Raw genomic sequence first — 24,852 nt, forward strand, 5'->3', positions numbered from 1 at the left:
TCAAAAAACAAGTTACCATTAAAGCTTCAATGATTCACTTACAGGGCATCTCATTACAGCAGCCACCTGTAACTGCTAATGAGACAAGGGTTAAATAACATACGGGTTCCTATTAGATGACCGAAGACCATTCTATTGAATGCATCTTGGTCAACTTAAAACAATGAAAAGGCAAAATAGTGAAGCGACTTTTAAGCAAATTATTTCCTGAGGGAAAGAATTTCACAAAAAACTCTACTGCCAATCATTAGCGGACCGGAGTTCCGCTGTGGCGACCCCTAACCGGGAAAAGCCGAAAGACAAACAAATTTCCCAGGGAAAGAATTTGCTTGGCCGCTTCCATTACTTTGCCATTTTCAGCACTGTAGTGCGATCTTGTAGTTGGTATATTTAAGTAGGGGGGTGTGTGGGGCACTGCCCCCCATGTTGAGGGGTGGGGGTACAAAGCCCCCCATTTTATGTATTCTTTCAATTTTTTTCCCTTTTTTTTGGAACAAGGATTTTTTTCCCTTGGAAAAAAATGCTGTTCTGAGCTTTTGAGATTGTAAGCTTTCGTTTACATGGGGTTGATTATTCATCGTTCGCTTTTTTTAAGCATTCGATGATATAATATAGACACTAATATACTACCCCATATCATAGACAGTAGCATAAGTGTATTTAAGAAACTTTTCCCAGCCTCATAATGTGGCATTTTATACATAATGTTTCACATGTATATATGAGTATATGGTAATGTTTTTTTCTGTATAAGTGCACTGAAGTTATGCATATCTTGACTTGTATTTTTTTTCCTTTGCACTTCTTTTAATGCATTTTGACTGGATTTTCTTAATCCTCTTGTACTGAATAAACCATCATGTACTGAAGTTTGCCGTTCACTTATTCCATATATGACATTGCTGACTTGTAATATACTACTGCATTTCCTGCTTTTGAGTTTGAGTTATTGATGTACATAGAAAATCCAACTTATTTGCTTAACAAATATAAATAAATAAATACAAATAAATGTAAATCGCCCTGATCTCCACCTGCCTCTTCCAGTTTCCCATGTTACAACTTGAACATACATCATCTGAGACATGGTCAGGGCTTTATTACAACTCTTTTCTTGATTATTAAATAACCAAATTCACATTTCTTATATACTGTTAAATTACTTAACAATTTAATCCAAAAAATAAAAATCACCTCCAACAAAAAATGATCCTGAAGAGGATGTAAAAAGCAAATATCATATGAAAATAATAAATGCCGTTCAGGATCAAACCAAGCAGACAGTCTATCCTATTCAGGATGTACGCAAAGTCAAAGTCTATTCAGACCTGATATCAAAATTCAAGAAACGGAAACATAGTGCAAGGCACAGCACATAAGTCTATTCAGACCATAAAAGCTCTTCATATATATTCAAAATGTTCCACCATCAAAGACCAAAAAGTTAATGATAAAAACTTTTTATTCAGAATAAATGGTAAGCGCTTTCGCTTAGTAGCTTTTTCAAACCATCACAAATTCATCTTTCAAGTGACCGAATATATAGCTCAAAAGCTAAATCAATTAATACAATAAATTGTCAATTAAGTAATTAAACAATTAATTAAAGTAGAGCAAATAAAATGCATGAATATACAAGTATAAAATATATACATAACAAATATACAAATAAGAACATATATAAACATAACTATACATATACAAGTACTAAAGATATTGTGCATCTATATAAACAATATTCTAAAACCTACATATATGTCTAATAATATATATATGTATAAAATATATATCCCTTCTAAAATATTTATTAGAGTTACAATACTAATATACACTCATTTGTATCTCATTCTTCTGCCTTTAAGTGTTGGTTTCAACGGAATTTTTTCATTTAAGCCAGGAAATGTATGAGCCTGTAACCTGATGATCCAACTAGTTTCTATGCATTCTGTCTGGTTTCTTACATCTCCTCTCCTATCATTAGGTGTATTAATGTGTATTGCCATAAACTTAAAACTATGCTTTGAACCATTCTGCAGAACATGCTTAGAAAGTGCATTAATGTCAGATTTAATTCTGATTTGATAAATGTGCTCCCTAATTCTATTTTTTTATTTTTTATCGTTTTTTCCGACATAGAACGCAGTGCATTCCATGCAAATAGCAAGATATACTAAATGTTCTGTATCACAAGTTGCATTTATCTTAAAAGTGAAAATTCGTGAGGTATTAGGGAGCACAAACATGTTTGTATCAGAGATATAAGAACAAAAATTACATTTCTTACATTGTTCGGTTCCATAGTTAGTACTAGACACATTTGTCCATATTGAATTAGGGAAACATAACAACCTGTGCAAATTCTTTTTGTTCTTAAAGATATATCGTGGCTGTTCCCCTACTAAATTCTTAATTTCAGGGTTCACAGTTAAAATATCCCAATGTTTAGAAATAACATTTTTAATTGATTGTATATCTTGGGTATAATATAAAGTTACTTTTTGCTGTCTATTAGTGATATCAAATTTATTCATTTTAACTTCCTTATAAATATTCCCACCCTTTTCAGAAAAAATAGGGCAAGCCCTGTCTGTTCGAATATGATGTGTATATAAAAAACCTTGTTCTATTTCTGTTGTTTTATAATCTCTTACTAATAATCTCCCTTTTAAATCACCCAGTTCTGCTTCATAATCACTTTGTAAGGGATTCAACCTTGAGGCTCTAATGGCTTGTCCTTTAACAATGTTTGAAAAAATGTGACCATGTTGCATACTATTTCTATGCAATAGAGTATTTTTATAACAATGTTTCCTATGGACTACTGTATTAAGTTTTCCATTATCTAGACGTTGGATAGATATGTCTAAAACGCTATACTATCAATAGATTCAGTCATAGTAAATTTCAAAAAAGATGTTAACGAATTAACTTCTGTCATAAACTTGTCTAAATCTTCTGTGGTGCCTGTCCAAAGAAAAAATAAATCGTCAACAAAACGTCTGTAGAAACAGACAAACTTCTGATATAAATCTAGACAAAATAGTTTTTCTTCTTCCACAGGGCCATCACTAGGTTGGCATAGCTATTGGCACATGAAGTGCCCATAGCTATGCTTTCCTTTTGTAAATATAACTTTTCATTGAACAAAAAAATATTATTTTCCAGTATCATCTCCAACAAAAGACATATAAATTCAACCTTACTAGTTAACATATTAGAATGTTTAATCAAATACGTTTGGATGCTTTCTATCCCTATCTTATTAGGAATATTAGTGAATAATGATTGGACGTCCATAGTAACCATTATATATGGAAGGTTATTAGATAGTAGTTTAGCCCCTTCATATAAATCTAACAAAAATTGATTGGAATCTCTTAAAATGAAAATATTTGAATCCACTATGGGTCTCAAAGTTTTTTCAACTAGCATGGATAAAGGTTCTGTAACCCACCCTTGACCCGAGACAATAGGTCTCATGGGTGGGTTTTTAGAATCCTTATGCATCTTGGGTAAACCCTGAATAATTGGAATTGTGGGATTCTCAACAAACAAAAAATTATACATATCCAGGTTAATTACATTTGTCTTATACAAATCATCTAAAGTGTTATAAACACTAAATACATGTTTTTGACTATTAGATTTTAACATGGGTTCAAAAAACAAGCATCATTTAGCATCTCAGTCATACTACTATCATACGACATTTTATCTAAGATTACAATGGGGCCCCCTTTATCCGCAGGCCTAATTGAAATGTTCTTATCATTCCTTAAGTCTAGTAAAGCTTTTGATTGTTTAGATGTTAAATTATTTTTCTTATTAATTACATGGCAATCTTTATCCAATGCATAAATGTCCCTTTCTACTATTTTACTAAAGGCATCTAGTAGAGGATGAAGGTTTGGAACATAAGTACTCGGTCTTTTGAGTTGTCTATTAATTATTTCATCTTTGTCCTCTCTATATAGCATTTTCAATTGTAAATTCTTCACAAAAAGTTTAATATCCATTATAGTATCTGTTACAGTACTTTGTTTGGATGGGATAAATGATAGACCTTTATTAAGAACTTCTAACTCAAACTCATTCAAGGGCCTATGTGAGAGATTCCAAACTAAGTCATTCTCTCCCACATTTTCTTTAAAGTTGGCTCTTTCATCTCTATTCCTGAGGCTTTCCTCTTCTGCCTCCCTCCCTCTGCTCATTGAGCGATTTCTTCCTCGGCCATTGGCTTCGGCTATGGGGAAAGGGCTAAGCATCTCAGGGCTTTCAAGATTAACATGTGTAGTGAATGTCTTACTACGCACTGCTGCATCCCTCTGAATATGTCCTTATCTATTTGTAGTACCACAATTTGAATTACTATCACTTACTGACATCTCTACCCTTCCTGCTGTGCTACCTGGTATTACATTATCAGACACAGTAGCCACTGCAGGCTGTAACAGCACGTTATCAGAAATTAAGTCATTTGTTGGTATATCTGAATTAACAACACAGCTAATATTACTGTTAGCATGCAAAGGGTGTGCATTAACATATTTTGTTAAAACAGAATTATTTGTATTGTTACCAACACTGTTAGAGACATTTTTAACATTCCTTTTATCATTAATCACATTATATCTTTCCAAACCATTTCTGTTGTTCCTGGGCCAAGTGAAAACTTGGCCATGCTGGAAATCATATAAGTCTCTAGACAATTTATGTTTCTTTTGTTCTAGTAACCTTTTTTCATACAAATAAACACTGTCAGTTAAGCGGTCTAATAGCGGTTCAATGACATTTTCATTATACTCGCTATATAAATCAAATTGTTTCTTTCTAATAGTTTCTTGCAAGTTGAGTTCATCAGGCAAGAAAAAAGTCATTGAGCAGTTTCATGTAGTTAATGCTCACCTCAATATTCATCTGCTGCCAGCGATACAAACGTTCGGGGTAAGTATTCCCAGTCGTTGGCATTTTAAGGACTCTCAAGCCCCTTGGTATGACTTTTTTCTGGATGCAGACTTTAAAATGATAACGCTGCATCTGTAGACGCTTTAATTTGAGTAAGTCAGATTCCAATGAAGATAAGGCAGAATTCAAGTTCTCGAACTCCATGTTGTTCATCGTCTCACCATTACTAACCGTTGCTAGTTGAAGCTGAAGCAACAGATTAACGTCAGATGTTATGCAGCTCTGCAAACGGGAATGTACCATTTTTTTAGGTTGAACGCTGGTAGGATTATAAGGTGATTCCACACTATTTTCGACTAACTCTGCCATGGTGATGTTGTGGTGCTGATAAAAACCAAGAATAATCCAAAAAATAAAAATCACCTCCAACAAAACAATGATCCTGAAGAGGATGTAAAAAGCAAATATCATAAGAAAATGATAAATTCCGTTCAGGATCAAACCAAGCAGACAGTCTATCCTATTCAGGATGTACACAAAGTCAAAGTCTATTCAGACCTGATATACAAATTCAAAAAATGGAAACACAGTGCAAGGCACAGCACATAAGTCTATTCAGACCATAAAAGCTCTTCATATATATCCAAAATGTTCCACCATCAAAGACCAAAAAGTTAATGATAAAAACTTTTTATTCAGAATAAATGGTAAGCACTTTCGCTGAGTAGCGTTTTCAAACCATCACAAATTCATCTTTCAAGCGACTGAATATATAGCTCAAAAGCTAAATGAATTAATACAATAAATTGTCAATTAAGTAATTAAACAATTAATTAAAGCAGAGCAAATAAAATGCATGAATATACAAGTATAAAATATATACATAACAAATATACAAATAAGAACATATATAAACATAACTATACATATACAAGTACTAAAGATATTTTGCATCTATATAAACAATATTCTAAAACCTACATATATGTCTAATAATATATATATATGTATAAAATATATATCCCTTATAAAATATTTATTAGAGTTATAATACTAATATACACTCATTTGTTTCCACTGAAACCAACACTTAAAGGCAGAAGAATGAGATACAAATCATTAACTTTTTGGTCTTTTATAATCCTACCAGCATTCAACCTAAAAAAATGGTACATTCCCATTTGCAGAGCTGCGTAACATCTGACGTTAATCCGTTGCTTCAGCTTCAACTAGTAATGGTTAGTAATGGTGAGACTATGAACAACATGGAGTTCGAGAACTTGAATTCTGTCTTATCTTCATTGGAATCTGCATCTGTAGACGCTTTAATTTGAGTAAGTCAGTGTAATCATTTTGAAGTCTGCATCCAGAAAAAAGTCATACCGAGGGGCTTGAGAGACCATAAAATGCCAACGACTGGGAATACTTACCCCAAACTTTTGTATCGCTGGCAGCAGATGAATATTGAGGTGAGCATTAACTACATGAAACTGCTCAACGAGTTTTTCTTGCCTGATGAACTCAACTTGCAAGAAACTATTAGAAAGAAACAATTTGATTTATATAGTGAGTATAATGAAAATGTCATTGAACTGCTATTAGACCGCTTTACTGACAGTGTTTATTTGTATGAAAAAAGGTTACTAGAACAAAAGAAACATAAATTGTCTAGAGACTTATAGGATTTCCAGCACGGCTAAGTTTTCACTTGGCCCAGGAACAACAGAAATGGTTTGGAAAGATATAATGTGATTAATGATAAAAGGAATGTCAAAAATGTCTCTAACAGTGTTGGTAACAATACAAATAATTCTGTTTTAACAAAATATGTTAATGCACACCCTTTGCATGCTAACAGTAATATTAGCTGTGTTGTTAATTCAGATATACCAACGAATGACTTAATTTCTGATAACGTGCTATTACAGCCTGCAGTGGCTACTGTGTCTGATAATGTAATACCAGGTAGCTCAGCAGGAAGAGTAGAGATGTCAGTAAGTGATAGTAATTCAAATTGTGGTACTACAAATAGATAAGGACATATTCAGAGGGATCCAGCAGTGCGTAGTAAGACATTCACTACACATGTTAATCTTGAAACTCCTGAGATGCTTAGCCCTTTCCCCATAGCCGAAGCCAATGGCCGAGGAAGAAATTGCTCAATGAGCAGAGGGAGGCAGAAGAGGAAAGCCTCAGGAATAGAGATGAACGAGCCAACTTTAAAGAAAATATGGGAGAGAATTACTTAGTTTGGAATCTCTCACATAGGCCCTTGAATGAGTTTGAGTTAGAAGTTCTTAATAAAGGTCTATCCTTTATCCCATCCAAACAAAGTACTGTAACAGATACTATAATGGATATTAAACATTTTGTGAGGAATTTACAATTGAAAATGCTATATACAGAGGACAAAGATGAAATAACTAATAGACAACTCAAAAGACCGAGTACTTATGTTCCAAACCTTCATCCTCTACTAGATGCCTTTAGTAAAATAGTAGAAAGGGACATTTATGCATTGGATAAAGATTGCCATGTAATTAATAAGAAAAATAATTTAACATCTAAACAATCAAAAGCTTTACTAGACTTAAGGAATGCTAAGAACATTTCAATTAGGCCTGCGGATAAAGGGGGCCCCACTGTAATCTTAGATAAAATGTCTTATGATAGTAGTATGATTGAGATGCTAAATGATGCTTGTTTTTATGAACCCATGTTAAAATCTAATAGTCAAAAACATGTATTTAGTGTTTATAACACTTTAGATGATTTGTATAAGACAAATGTAATTAACCTGGATATGTATAATTTTTTGTTTGTTGAGAATCCCACAATTCCAATTATTCAGGGTTTACTCAAGGTGCATAAGGATTCTAAAAACCCACCCATGAGACCTATTGTCTCAGGTCGAGGGTGGGTTACAGAATCTTTATCCATGCTAGTTGAAAAAACTTTGAGACCCATAGTGGATTCAAATATTTTCATTTTAAGAGATTCCAAACAATTTTTGTTAGATTTATATGAAGGGACTAAACTACTATCTGATAACCTTCCATATATAATGGTTACTATGGACGTCCAATCATTATTCACTAATATTCCTAATAAGATAGGGATAGAAAGCATTCAAACGTATTTGATTAAACATTCTAATATGTTAACTAGTAAGGTTGAATTTATATGTCTTTTGTTGGAGATGATACTGGAAAATAATATTTTTTTGTTCAATGAAAAGTTATATTTACAAAAGGAAAGCATAGCTATGGGCACTTCATGTGCCAACAGCTACGCCAACCTAGTGATGGCCCTGTGGAAGAAGAAAAACTATGTTGTCTAGATTTATTTCAGAAGCTTGTCTGCTTCTACAGATGTTTCGTTGACGATTTATTTTTTCTTTGGACAGGCACCACAGAAGATTTAGACAAGTTTATGACAGAAGTTAATTCGTTAACATCTTTTTTGAAATTTACTATGACTGAATCTATTGATAGTATAGCGTTTTTAGACATATCTATCGAACGTCTTGATAATGGAAAACTTAATACAGGAGTCCATAGGAAACCTTGTTATAAAAATAGTCTATTGCATAGAAATAGTATGCACCCTGGTCACATTTTTTCAAACATTGTTAAAGGACAAGCCATTAGAGCCTCAAAGTTAAATCCCTTGCAAAGTGATTATGAAGCAGAACTGGGTAATTTAAAACAGAGATTATTAGTAAGAGATTATAAAACAACAGAAATAGAACAAGGTTTTTTTATATACACATCATATTCGAACGGACAGGGCTTGCCCTATTTTTTCTGAAAAGGGTGGGAATATTTATAAGGAAGTTAAAATGAATAAATTTGATATCACTAATAGACAGCAAAAAGTAACTTTATATTATACCCAAGATATACAATCAATTAAAAATGTTATTTCTAAACATTGGGATATTTTAACTGTGAACCCTGAAATTAAGAATTTAGTGGGGGAACAGCCACGATATATCTTTAAGAACAAAAAGAATTTGCACAGGTTGTTATGTTTCCCTAATTCAATATGGACAAATGTGCCTAGTACTAACTATGTAACCGAACCATGTAAGAAATTTAATTTTTGTTTTTATATCTCTGATACAAACATGTTTGTGCACCCTAATACCTCACGAGTTTTCACTTTTAAGATAAATGCAACTTGTGATACAGAACATTCAGTATATCTTGCTATTTGCATGGAATGCACTGCGTTCTATGTCGGAAAAACCAAAAGAAAATTAAAAAATAGAATTAGGGAGCACATTTATCAAATCAGAATTAAATTTGACATTAATGCACTTTCTAAGCATGTTCTGCAGAATGGTTCAAAGCATAGTTTTACGTTTATGGCAATACACATTAATACACCTAATGATAGGGGAGGAGACATAAGAAACCAGACAGAATGCATAGAAACTAGTTGGATCATTAGGTTACAGGCTCATACATTTCCTGGCTTAAATGAAATAATTCCGTTGAAACCAACACTTAAAGGCAGAAGAATGAGATACAAATGAGTGTATATTAGTATTATAACTCTAATAAATATTGTAGAAGGGATATATATTTTATACATATATATATTATTAGACATATATGTAGGTTTTAGAACATTGTTTATATAGATGCACAATATCTTTAGTACTTGTATATGTATAGTTATGTTTATATATGTTCTTATTTGTATATTTGTTATATATATATTTTATACTTGTATATTCATACATTTTATTTGCTCTACTTTAATTGTTTAATTACTTAATTGACAATTTATTGTATTAATTGATTTAGCTTTTGAGCTATATATTCAGTCGCTTGAAAGATGAATTTGTGATGGTTTGAAAAAGCTACTCAGCGAAAGCGCTTACCATTTATTCTGAATAAAAAGTTTTTATCATTAACTTTTTGGTCTTTCATGGTGGAACATTTTGGATATATATGAAGAGCTTTTATGGTCTGAATAGACTTATGTGCTGTGCCTTGCACTGTGTTTCCATTTTTTGAATTTTGATATCAGGTCTGAATAGACTTTGACTTTGCGTACATCCTGAATAGGATAGACTGTCTGCTTGGTTTGATCCTGAACGGAATTTATTATTTTCATATGATATTTACTTAACAATTTAAATTTCTTCATTTTTTCTTTTCTGTTATTCATTCTTTGTGATACTCTAGTCTTTTAAAGATGGAAAAAGAAACACTATCACAATCCCTCATATAACCTTTCCACAACCTTTTACCCTGTAAGTACCCATCTAATATCTTGTCTCACCTTTACTTACAGTAAAGGAGAGTCAGAATCTTGAACTATAATCTTGTATTCCTCTTGCCTTTTTTTGCCATCCATGTTGCTGGCAGTATCAGGATTATTTCTCCAGTCATTTTTCTTGAAACTCAAACAATGGACATTAGTTTTACACCACTATAACTTTTCACTTAGTGGCAGTTTGCATGTTTCTGTGAACTGATTATTTGCATGTCCTTTGTCAGTCCTTTGACATCCTTTCTTCCTTCTTTCTGCTGGAAGAATCTTCTCTGCCATTACCTAATATTTTTGCATTAAAAGCACTAAGGTGATAGTATAATGCCCAGCTCCTTGCTTTGCTTGAACTCTATTTATTGTAAATGGACTCTGTCCTTTCCCTCTTTTGTGCTTTAAAAGTTATCTATAGAAACTAACTCTTTCTTTCTACTGATTGCAGTCCCCAACCTGCACCCTCAATTCTTCTACATAGTCTCAGGTAAGTATATATTCAGTGACCACAGACATTCCATTCTTCCCTTCAGACTACCCGTCTAATTTGACCATGGTACCTTGTAGACCGAATTGATGTTTTGCTGTTGTATCTGTATTATGCAAGGCTCTACCACACACACAAAAAACACATACAAACACACACACACACACTTTTGTACATGCTACATGTGAAGGATGCCAGCCTAGCTAGATAGAATTTTATAAATAATTCTATGTCCTTGTAAACATGAATATGATCCACATGCTTGTTAGACAAATGTAAAGAAAACTGTAAATGTTCTGAGCTTCAGGAATGTAACCACAGTGCACCCTGCTGGAAGAAAGCTGATAAGTGAAGCATTTTGTGACTGTTTGATCTCAGCTCGGAGACAGGATGTCTGGGCCTGGAAATTCTTCTATTGTCTTAATTTAAGAGATAATTACTAAGGTTTTGCATGTAAAGTGTCTTTTATTGCTGTGGTTTCCTGGCAGCTGCAAGATCAAACAAATGTTAAAATTTCAAGTTCTGTAAGCCTGGGAAACTAAACCAGAGAAGTGTCAAGAATGATGTAATGTGAATTGACTCAGCAGTACTGTGTTATCAATTTAAGACTTTCTTAGAGAGAGAGAATTAATCATTTTGGATTTTGTCTGAAGCTAACATCTACTCATCAGCACTTGCTTTGCTCTGTAAGTAGGATCTTAGACTAGACAGGAATTTAGCCAGATTAGTCTAGCTGTTTTTTCTATATTTATGTCAGCCTTTCCTACAATATTGTTTTAAAGTTTCCTGTTATCTCTAAACTCTGGAATGTCACTGTGTTGAAGTAATAAGGATTGTAATAAGTATTGTCTTTATTATTTATTATTACATATTTTTAAACATTTCAACTGTGGCTGTCTTGTGTAGAGATAATTTAAGCTCTTAGAGTACATTGCATGTATTTGGTGATACTGTCCAAGCCTCTCCAATAGTCTTGCCATTCGGCGCACTTACTATTTGGAGAACAGTAATATTCCACAGTGAAATTGGTCACCCTTGGGAAGGACCTTATTAGTAGCTGATAAGAGTAGTTGATGGCAGTGATTACTACCTTATAGCCTGGCAGGAGGGAGGCATAGCTGGAGAACCTGTGCCAGCCTTCCCCAGGAGTGTCTGTGTGTTTGTATATAAATCAAATCTTAAAGTGTGTATGTGTTAGCTACTTGGGCAGGGACACGAAGCACTGGTCAGACAGAGAGGGTGCTGGAGGTTTTAGCTTGACTACTAGGCTGAGATCTATACCCTATAGCTGTGCCAGTGGGGAGTCTTATTGGGGATCTGAAGAGAAAGGGAGAAACCAGCCCCAGACTGACTGTGATCTCTGTGTACTCTTAAGGGAAATTGTACTTTACTGTGTGTGTACTTGTTATCATTCCCAATGTGCATGTCCCTCACTAGTATTAGTAGTGAGGATTGAGGCTCCTTGATTACTGGGCCAGTGCATGGGTGTCACACTATATTATATCCTTTTTTATTTACAAGTCCTCAATTACTTTGATTTTCACACACACACTGTGTCTGCATATTCATTTTTGTTATGCCTTGACTTCCCTTTGTTTTCTCTTCTCTTGGTCTTTTTCTTCTTCCAGTTCTGTTACCTTTCCTCTTCTTTTTATCCTGACTTTCATTCCCTCTTCTGCTATTACTGCATTCCTATTGCTAAGTTTATATTTATATATGGCATTACACTCTACACTGGTTAAGGGCACCATCCATCATAATGATATTGGTTAAAGCATTACCAAGAAGTGGTTTATTTAGGACCATGAAGACACTGGTTTTGGACACTTTTGTTCCACTATCCCATCCTTTTTTATTTTAATTTCCCTAGCTTTCTATTCCTGAAGTAGTTTCATTATCTCCCTCTCCTCTCTTCTTCTGAGATGTCCATAACCATTTGTTTTAGCTCTGCTTCTACCTCCAGAATGACTACACCATCTACTTTTCCTACTCACCATGCCTTTTTCACATTTTCCCCACAGCTTGCTCTGACTCCATCATTCCTTGTTGAACTCAATTAGTCTTAGGCAGGTTTACTGTACTGCTTCTTTATGACTGCAATCCTGTTACCAGTCCAAATGTAATACTCCATTCCCAAACAGCCTACTGCTTCTTTATTTCTCTTTCTATCCTTCCCAGACCTTTTTTAAGCACTCACATTTCCCTTCTGTAATCTTCTGATAGGTGATCACATAGCCACTTTCTTTAATTTTTAAGAACCTCTTCATTAAACATTCCATTCTTGTAGTTGTCTTTCTCTTCTTAATACTGTCATGGGGTAATAAAATTAATCTAAGTCCTCTGTGACTTCTTCTCACATTTGGATTACTCCTTTCAAAAATTTCCATATCACTTAAACAGTAGTCTTTTAGATGTGGGTAATATCACCAACAAAACAGATGAAATGTGTACATGAATTCTCAGCATAATCTTGGCCTTCAAGCTCTCTGTGAAACTAAACATCCAAAATATTGTATTTCACTTGGTCTACTATTCTACTTTGTGGTTAAATGGTGCTGGCCTTGGAATCCATGTTTGCTGCCTTTGCAGTTCAGAAAACATCTTTGTTTGTTTTCTTCCTACTTCCCCTACTACTGATGGTGATTAATACGGTCCAAAACTGGCTAACTATTTACAACACAAGCACTGCCATCATCTGTCTCACTCTTGTCAGAAGCTGGTCCACAACCCTCACTACATCTAGTTCAGAAAGACTCCTGGTGGATCTATAGGAGGCTGCTGAAGGAGAATCAGGTTTTTCAAAAAAAAAACCCTTCAGGATCCATCTCCACATCTTACATGAAATCTAATGTCTTACTTTTTGGTCACATTATTGAGTTTTCTGGTCCTGTTAGGCATGACTCAGTTGCTGCCCTGGCTGCCCCATATCCAGAAATAATTTGATCTGATGTTGTAAATCTTTATTCATTCCTTACTGACAGGACTTCGGTTCCATCCTCAGAACCGACATGGCCGTTTCCAAGCTCGCACCAGCCAAAACCTCTCAGCTAAGACCTACCCATAATGCCCCTCTCATAGTTACTCCAGATCTCATTTGTCGCATTCCTCATCAGACGTGCCTAGCTATCTCTCTCAAAGCTAAATGGAAATTTGTGATTTTTTTGTGTAGTTTCTCTTCAGACTTTGTCATTTTTAGTCAGTTTACCCTTTTCTTACCATCGCCTATAACCTGCTTCTATTTCCTACCCTCTACCTTTGGTAGTTTAATCTTTACCATCGTTGGCACTGTCCCTTCTCACCTGCCTTTGTAAGGCCTTTCTTCACCACTTGTGGTATTTTTAAATACCATCATTGGTATTCTCTCCTTTCTTTCCCTTGTTGTTTTTTCCTTTAGAATAGCCCTTTGTTGCCTGTACTATGTCAAAGTTAAGTTGGGGTTTAAACAGTGTGACAAGTGGGGGTAAGATGCCCAACTTTGGCAGCCATGCTAGATGCTTTTACTTTTTGGGCAAGGACCATATAAATGCTGATTGTGACATTTGTTCTAGTTTTAGCAATTGCACTCTAGCAGAGCGTAAAAACAAACAAATTCTTAAAGGTTTAATCAAATTGCCTTTTTCAGAGGCTCTATCTGGGTCGGAGGTCTCACCGCCTCCTAAGACCAAGAAACACAAGGAAAAATGGAGTCACTCAGTTCCTGTATCTCTGTCAGTTATGGAACCGAGTCAGCTCCATGGTTCTCCGGCACCCTCGGCGCAGAACTCTTTGGCACCAGGCCCTGTGTCTTCCCCCTCGGTGCTGTCTCTGATGTTGACTCCTGTTTCAGTTCCAGCCTCGGCACCACTAGCTTTGGTGCTGTCCTTTGTTCCAATACTGGCTTTCACGACCATACTTGCTTCAGCACCATAGACTTGGTTTGTGTTTGGCTCCACAGACTATGACCTCAGTGCCTAAAGGTGAATATCTCCCAAGAACCAGATACTCTCCAATGTACAACCCTTTTTGGGGGAATCGGTTAAACCCCTTTCTTGAAAGACCTTATTCTCCTTCAGCAGCCTCCTATAAATCCACCAGGAGTCTTTCTGAACTAGATGTAGTGTGGGTTGTGGACCAGCTTCTGGCAGCTAGGGGATTGCCCACAACAGCTACACCTTCTGTACCCCTTGGCTCAGAATCATTCACAGCATATTTTCCTGTTTATCCTCCTCCAGCATCTACCCAAGCCCCGGAGATCTTGGTACCAATGTCCACCCCGGTGCATACTGTGTCAACCCCGACTGCAAATTTTTCCCTGTTAGCACCAACCACCCTTGCTGCATTGGCTCCATTGGAGACAGTAAACTCTTGGAGTAGTGTTTGGACTGTTGGCACCTTGGTGCCTAGCCTGGCGCCTATTTTTTTGCTGGTGCCATCTATGACCATGGCTCCGACAGCTTCCAGTCCTCTCGGAGCTCCTCACCTGGAGGTGGGCTCCCCAGCATTAGGTGTGACCCTGGTTCCGAAGTTGCCCTTCTTGGTTCCTGGCTCCCATCCCTCCTCAGGGGGGCATGCTTTCCAGGTGATGGAGAGGGTTTTGCCTCTGCAGGTTCGCAGTCAGCATCAATGACATTGGCACCAGAATCTCCCTCTAGCATGCAGCTGTCCTAACTGCTTACTTCAGGATCCCGAACACAGGAGCCACAAGACCTCCCTTTGAAGGGAACCCTTTCTCTGGAGTTCTCCTCAGAAGATCCCATTGGGGAGCCACCCTGGAAGAAATGGTGCAAGGGGAAGCACCTTGATTCCCCTGAGGAATCTATCACTGAGGACACCAATTGCGATGAGGGTGAAGGGTCCTCACGGTCTCCTCCAGATGACGTCTCATTTGGAGACATTCTCAAAATCCTCAAGCAGCAGGGAGACCGAAAGTCCTCTAACCCTTCTTCTGAGGAATCGGCGTTCTGGCAGGCCTTCCGTGCCCAGCCATTTACTTCCTGGGTGACCCCACCTGTGGATGAGCTTATTAAGCTGATCATGCAGTGTGGCTGGAAGGCCCCGGACAGTGTGGAACATGTCCCCTGGAGGCCGGACAAAATTCTATCCACCCCTGAAGACCAGCCCAACTGGTCCAAGCAGTTGGTTGATTCCATGGTCATGGCGGCGGCCACCAAGTGGGAATGAGCAGAAGATAGTTCCACTGTCCATACTCTGAACAGGGAGTCTTGGGCCATGGGCAGACTAGGGAAGCAGAACTATGCTTCAGCAAACTTTGTCATTCAATCGCTGAATTATCTGGCACACTTCACTCGCCGCCAAAGAGACCTAATTTCTGAAATGTCTTCCTCTTTGGTAAGGGTACTGCCTGATGAGGTGCGTGACACTGTCACCTCGCAGCTAGCTACCCTTGAATCTATCTCGAACTCCTCAATGCATTTGATATCTCACACCACCAAGGGGACAGCTCGAGCTGCCGCATCAGGCTTTGTCATGAGATGCCATGTTTGGATGCATTTGTGTGATTTTGCAGACCCCTTTAAATCTTCCTTTGTCAACGCACTTGTTGACAAATCTGCACTTTTTGGTCCCAAAGTACAAGATGCACTAGCATGAAGTGAGAAAGACGGAAAGACTTTGTCTGCTGTGGGCATACATTTTTCCACCCCCAGAGGTCCTACTCCAGGAACCAGAGGGAAAGAAAATTGTGGTTCAAGAAATCCCAAGGATCCTTTTATGACACTCTTGGTGAGCAATCCCCCCGGTGCAGAGGGGGCAACTCATCTGGAAGATGCCCCTTTCAGGGTAGAGGGGGTCTGTGTAACCAGGGTGCTAGAGATTCCTTCTCTGGTCGACCCTACCAGTGCTCCTGAGCAGTGGCCCAATTGCTTTCCTCTGGAAGTAGTCGGGGTTTGTTTTTCTCTGCATCTACCAGCCTGGCAACTTATTACTACCAATGTTTGGGTGCAGAGAATAATATCCAGAGGCTACCAGATACCATTCGATTTAAATCTCAGACCCGTCAAATGAATCCCCAATGTGCCACCCAGTCAGAGGGAGGTAGCAGCCTTAGAAATAGAAAAGCTGCTATGAAAAAGAGTCATCCAACCAGTCCCACCACACCAGAGAGGATCTGGGTTTTACTCGAGGTTCTTTTTAGTGCCAAAAAAGACAGGGGACTGGAGACCAGTCCTGGATCTCAGCCTATTGAACAAATTAATAAAACCTCAAAAATTCTGGATGGTCATGGTACAGTCCATTCTCCCCTTTCTAGGGAAGGACAACTGGATGTGCTCTATATACCTCCAGGACATGTATTACCACATAAAGATGGATCACCGCTCCCGGAGATTTCTCCGCTTCTGGCTGGGAGTCAATAACTACCAGTTCAGGGCACTGCCATTCAGTCTCTCGACAGCCCCCCCGAGTGCTCACCAAATGTATGGCAGTTGAAGTAGCTCATCTTTGACTACAAGGATTCCAGGTGTTTCCGAATCTAGACGACTGGCTCCTTACTGCCCCGACCAGGAATCTTCTAACTCGCAGCCTCTCTTACACTCAAGGCCTCGCTCTCCGCTTGGGGATTACAATCAACAAGGACAAATCTCAAATGTCCCCAACAAAAACACTGGAATTCATTGGAGCAGTTTTAAACACAACATCCTGTCAAGCTTCCCTCCCTCCTCACAGGCTTTTGAAAATAAGACACCAAATCCAAGCCTTCTTCCACAGACCATGGTACCAGCACACCTTGTACTGCAACTCTTAGGCTCCATGGCAGCTGCCATTACTCTAGTACCTCTGGCAAGGTTGCACATGATCATACTACAGTGGCTCCTTTCTTCATGATGGTCGATCTTAGCACACCCACTCGACCACATGATACGTCTTACAAACTTTTGCAAGGAAGAAATGCTATGGCGGATGAAGTCAGAATCAAATCTTTGGTGTCAACCGTTTTGTCTCCCCCAGCCCACGGCCATGGTGACCATGGACGCTTCCCTGTTAGGGTGGGGGGACATTTCCAGGGAAAGATGGTCCAAGGCACCTGATCCCCCATGGAGGCCAGTTTGCACATAAATGTCCTGGAACTGAGGGCAGTTCTCTTAGCATTTCAAGCATTCCATACATCCCTCCCTTCTGGGACCATTACAATTCATTCGGACAACATGTCAGTCACCTGGTATATCAACAAGCAAGGCAGAACCAGATCTTACCCCCTGTGTTGGGAAGCCATGAGGATTTGGCACTGGGTGATAGCTTCCAACCGCTTTCTTATAGCAACCCACATTCCTGGGAGTTCCGACCTTATTGCAGACAATCTGAGCAGGTGCATCCTGATGCCTCATTAGTGGTTCCTCAATTCTGTAATAGCAGATCGGATTTTCCATCACTGGGGCAAGCCTTGCTGCGATCTGTTTGCTTCCCCCTTAAATGCAGAAGCTACTTTGCCCTGATCAACCCTCAGGGGGGAACCCCCGAGGGATGCTCTAATGCACGATTGGCTCCTGGGTCTACTGTATGCCTATCCCCCATTTCCCCTCATCCCAAAATTCCTCCAGAAAGCTCAAAGGTTGACAAGCAAAGTGATCCTCATTGCCCCTTAATGACCCCGTCAAGTCTGGTTCCCGTTCCTATGGCCTCACCTGATTCACAGCCTGTGGATCTTGGATCATTCCCAAGGTCTGCTATCTCATCCTCAGGGACTGATTCACCTCAATCTCCACAGCCTCAAGCTCACAGCTTGGTTCCTCCTCTTTCAGTGATTGCCAGGCTGCCTGATGTATCATCTCCCATCGTGAAATTCTTCTGGCTTCACACAAACCTTCTACCAGGAAAATTTATTCTAGTAAATGGACTAGGCTCGCTATTTGGGCCAAAGATCAGAACTTAGATCCTTTCTCTATGCCTATTCAAAAGATCCTACAATACCTGATGACTCTACTACATGCAGTAGCCTCAGCATCAACAATCACTGTACATTTAGCAGCTACCCAAAGTTTCATAATGGATTTAATAATTCTTCTGTTATGTCACACCGCCTGTGCAATACTTTTTTGAAAGGAGTATTACATGTTAAACCTCCCGCCAAGCCCCCCATAGAACCCTGGGACTCAACCTTGGTACTTTAAACACTAACAGGCCCTCATTTTGAGCCTTTTGATTCTTCTGATATAATGTTTTTGTCATGAAAGACTCTACTCCTAGTAGCACTTACCTCAGCAAGAAAAGTATCTGAGTTGCAGTCCTTGAGCGTCAAGAAACCTTATTTGAACTTCCACAGGGATACAGTGCCCCTTCGTACTAACCCTTCTTTCTTGCCTAAGGTCATTTCAGGATTTTCCATTAACCACTCTATTGACCTGCAGGTTTTCTTCCCTCAGCATTCAAACAGAGGGGAGTACCTTTTGCGCACTTTGATGTGAATCTCCAGCTTCATAGTTATTTGGACATGTCTAAATCTCTCAGGAAAATGGATCAATTGTTTGTGGCCTTTGCAGGACCCAGATTGGGTAAACCTGTCTTCAAAGTGACTCTATCCTCCTGACTTAGAAATGTCATTACCTTTATCTACCAACAGAATAAGCTATCCTTACCTTCCAGAATAAAGTTTAATTCTACTAGATCGATGGCTACTTCGATAGCTTTTCATTCCAGAGCCTCTACAGATGATATCTGCACAGCAGCCACTTGGGAAAGATCTCATACCTTTATCGCTCATTACAAATTGGATTTGGCCTCCAGGGAACGAGCATCTTTTGGTTCTATGGTGCTCAGGAATATCCTTCCTTAGGGCCACCCAGGACTCAAGTAGCTGGGGACTCGGTCCTATCAGCAAGGAATGAATAAAGATTTACAACATCAGATAAAGAAGTTATGTCTTACCATAATGTTCCATCTGTGTTGTAGATCTTTATTCATTCATTACTTCCCGCCCTCCTTCCCCCTGCCTGGACTCCTGGTGGACTTTAGAAACTTCTGGTTAGGGTAATTGCTCAGACAGAGCCTCTTACTGTTTTTCTCTTACTATCTGTATTCTATAAGGGTGGGCAAACTCGATCTGGAGTAACTATGAGAGGGGCATTTTGGTAGGTCTTAGCTGAGAGTTTTTGGCTGGTGCAAGCTTGGAAACGGCCATGTCGGTTCCTAGGATGGAACCAAAGTCCTATCAGTAATGAATGAATAAAGATCTACAACACAGATGAAACGTTATGGTAAGACATAACTTTTTTTTAGCAATCCATATGTGTGTGCATAATATATATATATATATATATATATATATATATATATATATATATATATATTCTGTGCATGTGTGTGTTCAATATATGTGTACAAATGTGTATCGATAGATATGTTTTGAATTAAGACTCGCTAAGCACTAGCTGCCTTTAGTCATCCAACTTTGACTATCAGACTTTCTCCACCCTAATCCTAATCTTTCTGAATAAATACTTTAACAAATTCTTAGACAAGGGTGAGTATGGCAGGGAAGTAAGGATATCAACAAAAGAAGCAAATGAAAAATAAAAAAAAAATCTTGGAAAGTGTAGTAGATGGATTCTATCCAAACCTGAAGGCATTAATCCTGGGAAATAAGATCAAAAGCTATTAGGAGGTATAAAGCATATATCTATAGGGAGAAACAATTTGTGCTCCTATACAAATTAATGTACTGCTGGTGTTCTGGAGAGTCTGTTATTAATAAAGTTGTGAGAACAGTGGATCTAGCAAGAATTTTCTTTCCAATTTTATTTTCCTTCTGGATAACCCTTAAAAAGAATTCCATAATTTTCTAAATTCTCTAGATTCCCTGCAAGCCTGTACCTTTCATCACTGTCAGAGATGAGATCTTCTTACCACATTTTTATCTTACAATAGTCCCTCATCAGAAAATTGAGAAGCCAAATAACAGTTTTCAAAATTAAAGGAAGCTTGAAATAATGACATCTTCCCAAAGTTTCTAAAATTGTACAGATTTTATAAGTTTATTTTTGTCGTAGTATGTTATCCTTCTTCTGTAAAGAATGAATACCTTTGTCCATACATGCAAACAAATGTATTTCTCTTACAGAAAATATATCCATTTCTCTCCTTCCCACATTAGCTATATTGCTAGAAAATGTAAATTAATCAGCTTTGGTCTGTCTTAACAACTGCCAGATCTTGTGAAGAACATAGACAGATAGCATCCTTCATACTATGGACACAAGTCTGTAGTTCATGTGTGCTCTTTTCATGGCTCTAGGGAAAATGTCCAGCCTTACAGACTTTAGCATCATTGTAGGACTTAATATCGTTCACAGGTTTTGCTTCATTGCAGTTTTCTGGTTTAGAATTTATCTCACCAAAGATCTTTTAGGGTCAAGCTAAGATACTTATGACAGTCTTTGGATATTACAAATTGTTCTGTGAGGCTGTGTCCCAGCAATTAATTCTCTACTTTTATTCATTCTCTCAGTTGTCTGCCCTCTGCCCTTCTAGTATCCTTTTAGAGGCCAAAAATCTTGTCACTTAGATATTTTTCATCTTACCTTTCTATTAACTTTGGCACTGAAGACCTCCCTAACTTCTTGAACTCTTAGTGGTAATCAGCTTATTCTAAACTTGAACTAAACAAATGTTGTGTCTTTCGGCTTTTCCCGGTTAGGGGTCACCACAGCAGAACTCTGGTCCGCTAATGATTGGTAGTTGATTTTTATGTGCTGAGTTACCAGCCTTGATGCACAACCTTCAATGAAGGTATGCCCATTCATGCATGTCTCCATGCAGAAGACACTCTAGCTGAGAATCTAACTGGACAGCGTCTTACTGTGAGGCGACAACGCTACTGCAGCACCACCACCGCGGATAAACTTGAACTAAACTTGAACTAAACAAATAAACAGAAAATAAAAATTATTAAAATATTAAAATATAATACAAATATTTTTGTCTGCATTTATTTGCTTTTTAGTCTGACTGCGAGGCATTCTGAACTTTTCAAGGTATTGTCGTGTTTTTCCTTTTTACCACTCTTCCTATGCATTTTCACTATCCTGCATTAGCATTCTACTCTTTTTGGATAGCCAAATTGCATTATTTGTTTTTAGTTTTTCTAGTTACCCTGAGATATAATTATAAGAGAAATTAATCAGTTTATAGCCAGTACGAAGCAATTAAAAATAGGCACAGAATAAAACAGGTTTTCCTTCATTTCCTGAATGCAGAAACCAGGCAGCTAGGGAGACCAAGTAACTGATTTATACAGTGAAATTTATTGGTGAAGGGATAAGACAGTGATCAGCTTAGCAAGTGGTCCATAGAGTGCAAGGACTGCTTCATTGAAGGGGCAATGTTAAAGCCAGTTTTCATTGCAGGGCAGGCACATATTTGACTAGCTGAAGTTGATACTCAGCAAGGATCTTGTACAATGACAAAATTCTCAGTGTAAATTTTTGTTTACAGCAAAACGTTATACATTTTGTTCTCTGGGAAATGCACCTTTGTAGAAAAGTCCATGAACTAGGTTACTAAACAGATAATTAAAAACAAACAGTAAACAGATGAATAAATAAATGCATGCATGCATACAAGTATGTTTTTGTACAATCATACAGACACACACACACACACACACCCAAATATATATATATATATATATATATATATATATATATATATATATATATATTTTTTTTTTATATACATACATACAAACAGACATGCACATGCATTTACACACACACACACACACACATACAAATGCATAAGCAAATGCACTAATTACAATATAAGCTGCTCCAGCCTAGCTATCAAAACTTTCACAGGCATCTTTCCATCATTAGTGCATACAAAGATATAAGGTAAACATCTGCTGACTCCTCCAGGACTCCCCTTCTCCTCAGAGGAGCACTGACTCATGTGTTCATCAGCACCTTTGCACGTATCCTTTTCATCTAAATCATATACATACAGCTTGCTATATAAATCCATTGAGGAGGCATTGCAGCCACTTGCTTTCCCATCTTTCTAGTATCGTAAAGATGTCAACATATCCATGTATCTTATAACCTAGAATATGCTCCCTGTTTTCCTGAGACAGCACCTTGCTTTCCACTTCACAAAATTTATCTCCTTCCTGTCGACTTTCATAAAGTAGTTTTTCAACACAAACAACTTAGCACTTCCATAATGCCCATATGTTCATAACCTTCCCCATCACGCTACAAAGCTTTGATCCAGGTTTGCTGTTACAAATTGATTACCCTTCACACCAAATTATTAACTACCATATCCCCCTACTCCATCAATATGCTCCCCGTCACTAATTCAATTGCCTCTGTGTCTCCCTATAAAGCTAGCCTCTTAAATGTCCCAAAGTTGACTTTTTCTTTGTTGTTGCACCTGCTTATTTCCTTTCCCACTCTCTTTATCTGCACTCTGTTATTATATATCTCTGTTTGAGGCATTATCTTTTCTACACATAAGGCATTATGCCTGTCCCACCACCTACCTTTGGTCATATCTTCCTCCAATGAATTCTGTAGTGTGACTATTTACATCATCTCTTTCACCTAGATCCCTAATTCACGTTACCTATTAGTAATTGAAGCAAACTTTTTCAGATTACTGGCTTTTGAAATTTTGAAAAGAAGGAACTAAAGTATACATCCCAACTTGATGGCCATCCCACAGTGTAGAAAAGGGGGATCCCCACAAAATAGCTAGCCGACTTCCACAGTACAATACATTGATACATTGTGGGGAAACTCACTGCATTATTATATCTTGAGACTAAAGTCACTTATCCACCAGTGCTGCAGTGACCCGTAAGATGGCTTCCCTCTCTCACCATCCTTCACCTGCACTGGAACTACATCCAGCTTCCTACAGTGTTTGCAGTATTTCTTCCCCCAGTTATATAAAAAGCAAAACCTTGTTGTAATAACTCTCTGTCACTGCTATCCACACCTGTGTACTGTCCCATTACATCTTGAAATCTACTAAAATTATCTAAATGATTCACTGTTGAAAAAACACTCCTTTCTGCCTGGCCACATGTTCCTTCTGATAGCTGATGGTCCCACTTTTTCATTCCTCTTTGCAAAGTTTTCTGATACTTGTAGTACAATTCAGCCTTGTCATATAATCGAGCCACTCCTACATTTAAAGTGAGATAGATACCCTGGCTACAATGTTTATTTATTTTATTAGACTAGTCCATTGACCCTCTTCAGCCATGAACCAGGCTCAAAGGCATAAAACAGTGCAGGCAAACTTAAGTTACACACATCAAATACTATGGGGTATTAAGTTTACAGTTTGAAAACGTCATAAAGTTTATATATGGTTACTATACAGTATAATGTTATATAATTCTTATGTATTTCTAATAAAGTAATGTGTTTATATTAGGCTTTATCAGTTTATATGGGTTGAAATACAGTGTGGTTAGATGAAACTGCTTGTTAAATGGTTAAAACTGAATTTTCTTGAATAAAAACTCAAATGAAATAGAGATTTACAAAGACTGTCCTGAAGACCAAGAAGAGAACACAAGATTAACAAGAGTTGAATGAGCAAGGAAAACAACTCGGACAATGTGAACATTTTTAGAATTGTAACCATTTTAAGTATTTTAAAGAGTTTATCCATAATCCTTAAAGCAGTTACAAGAATTTAATTAAAAAGTTGTCAGAAGGAGACTTCTTAAACTGTTTAAACAATCTTCTGATGCCTTGTTTCAGGTGACTGTTTGTTCCAGAGAGCTAGCCCCATTCGTGAGAGGGTTCTTTCACCAATGACTGTTTTAAATGGGGTACTGCTGAGTGAAGTTCAGGGTATTCCTTAGGAAGTAGGACAACTCCCAGACTAGGAGTTTTATTTTCAGAGGGGGCAGCAGCCATCCTTAAGAATGTTAAACAATAATTTTCATGGAAGATAAGTGGACCTTTCAGTAATGGGTAGCCAATTTTGGTAATTTGGAAGGTTGCACTGGTATATTCAGGCATCACCAAGTAGGACAATTTTATTCGAAGTGACTACAGGAAGACACTATTCTAGATTAGGGAGAAGCACATTCTTTGTCAGTGCTTTGCAGGCAGTAGAAGATAGTAAATGTGATATCCTATAATACACCTTTAGTTGAAGGAGGACTTTTTTAATTATATTCTCAGTGTGTGTTGTAAAGCTTAACACAGAGCCAAGTGTCAGTCCTAAGTATT

The sequence above is a fragment of the Protopterus annectens genome, chromosome 16.part0 (genome assembly GCF_019279795.1).
Source record: "Protopterus annectens isolate FY-2018-M chromosome 16.part0, PAN1.0, whole genome shotgun sequence".
Classification (NCBI taxonomy): Eukaryota; Metazoa; Chordata; order Ceratodontiformes; family Protopteridae; genus Protopterus; species Protopterus annectens.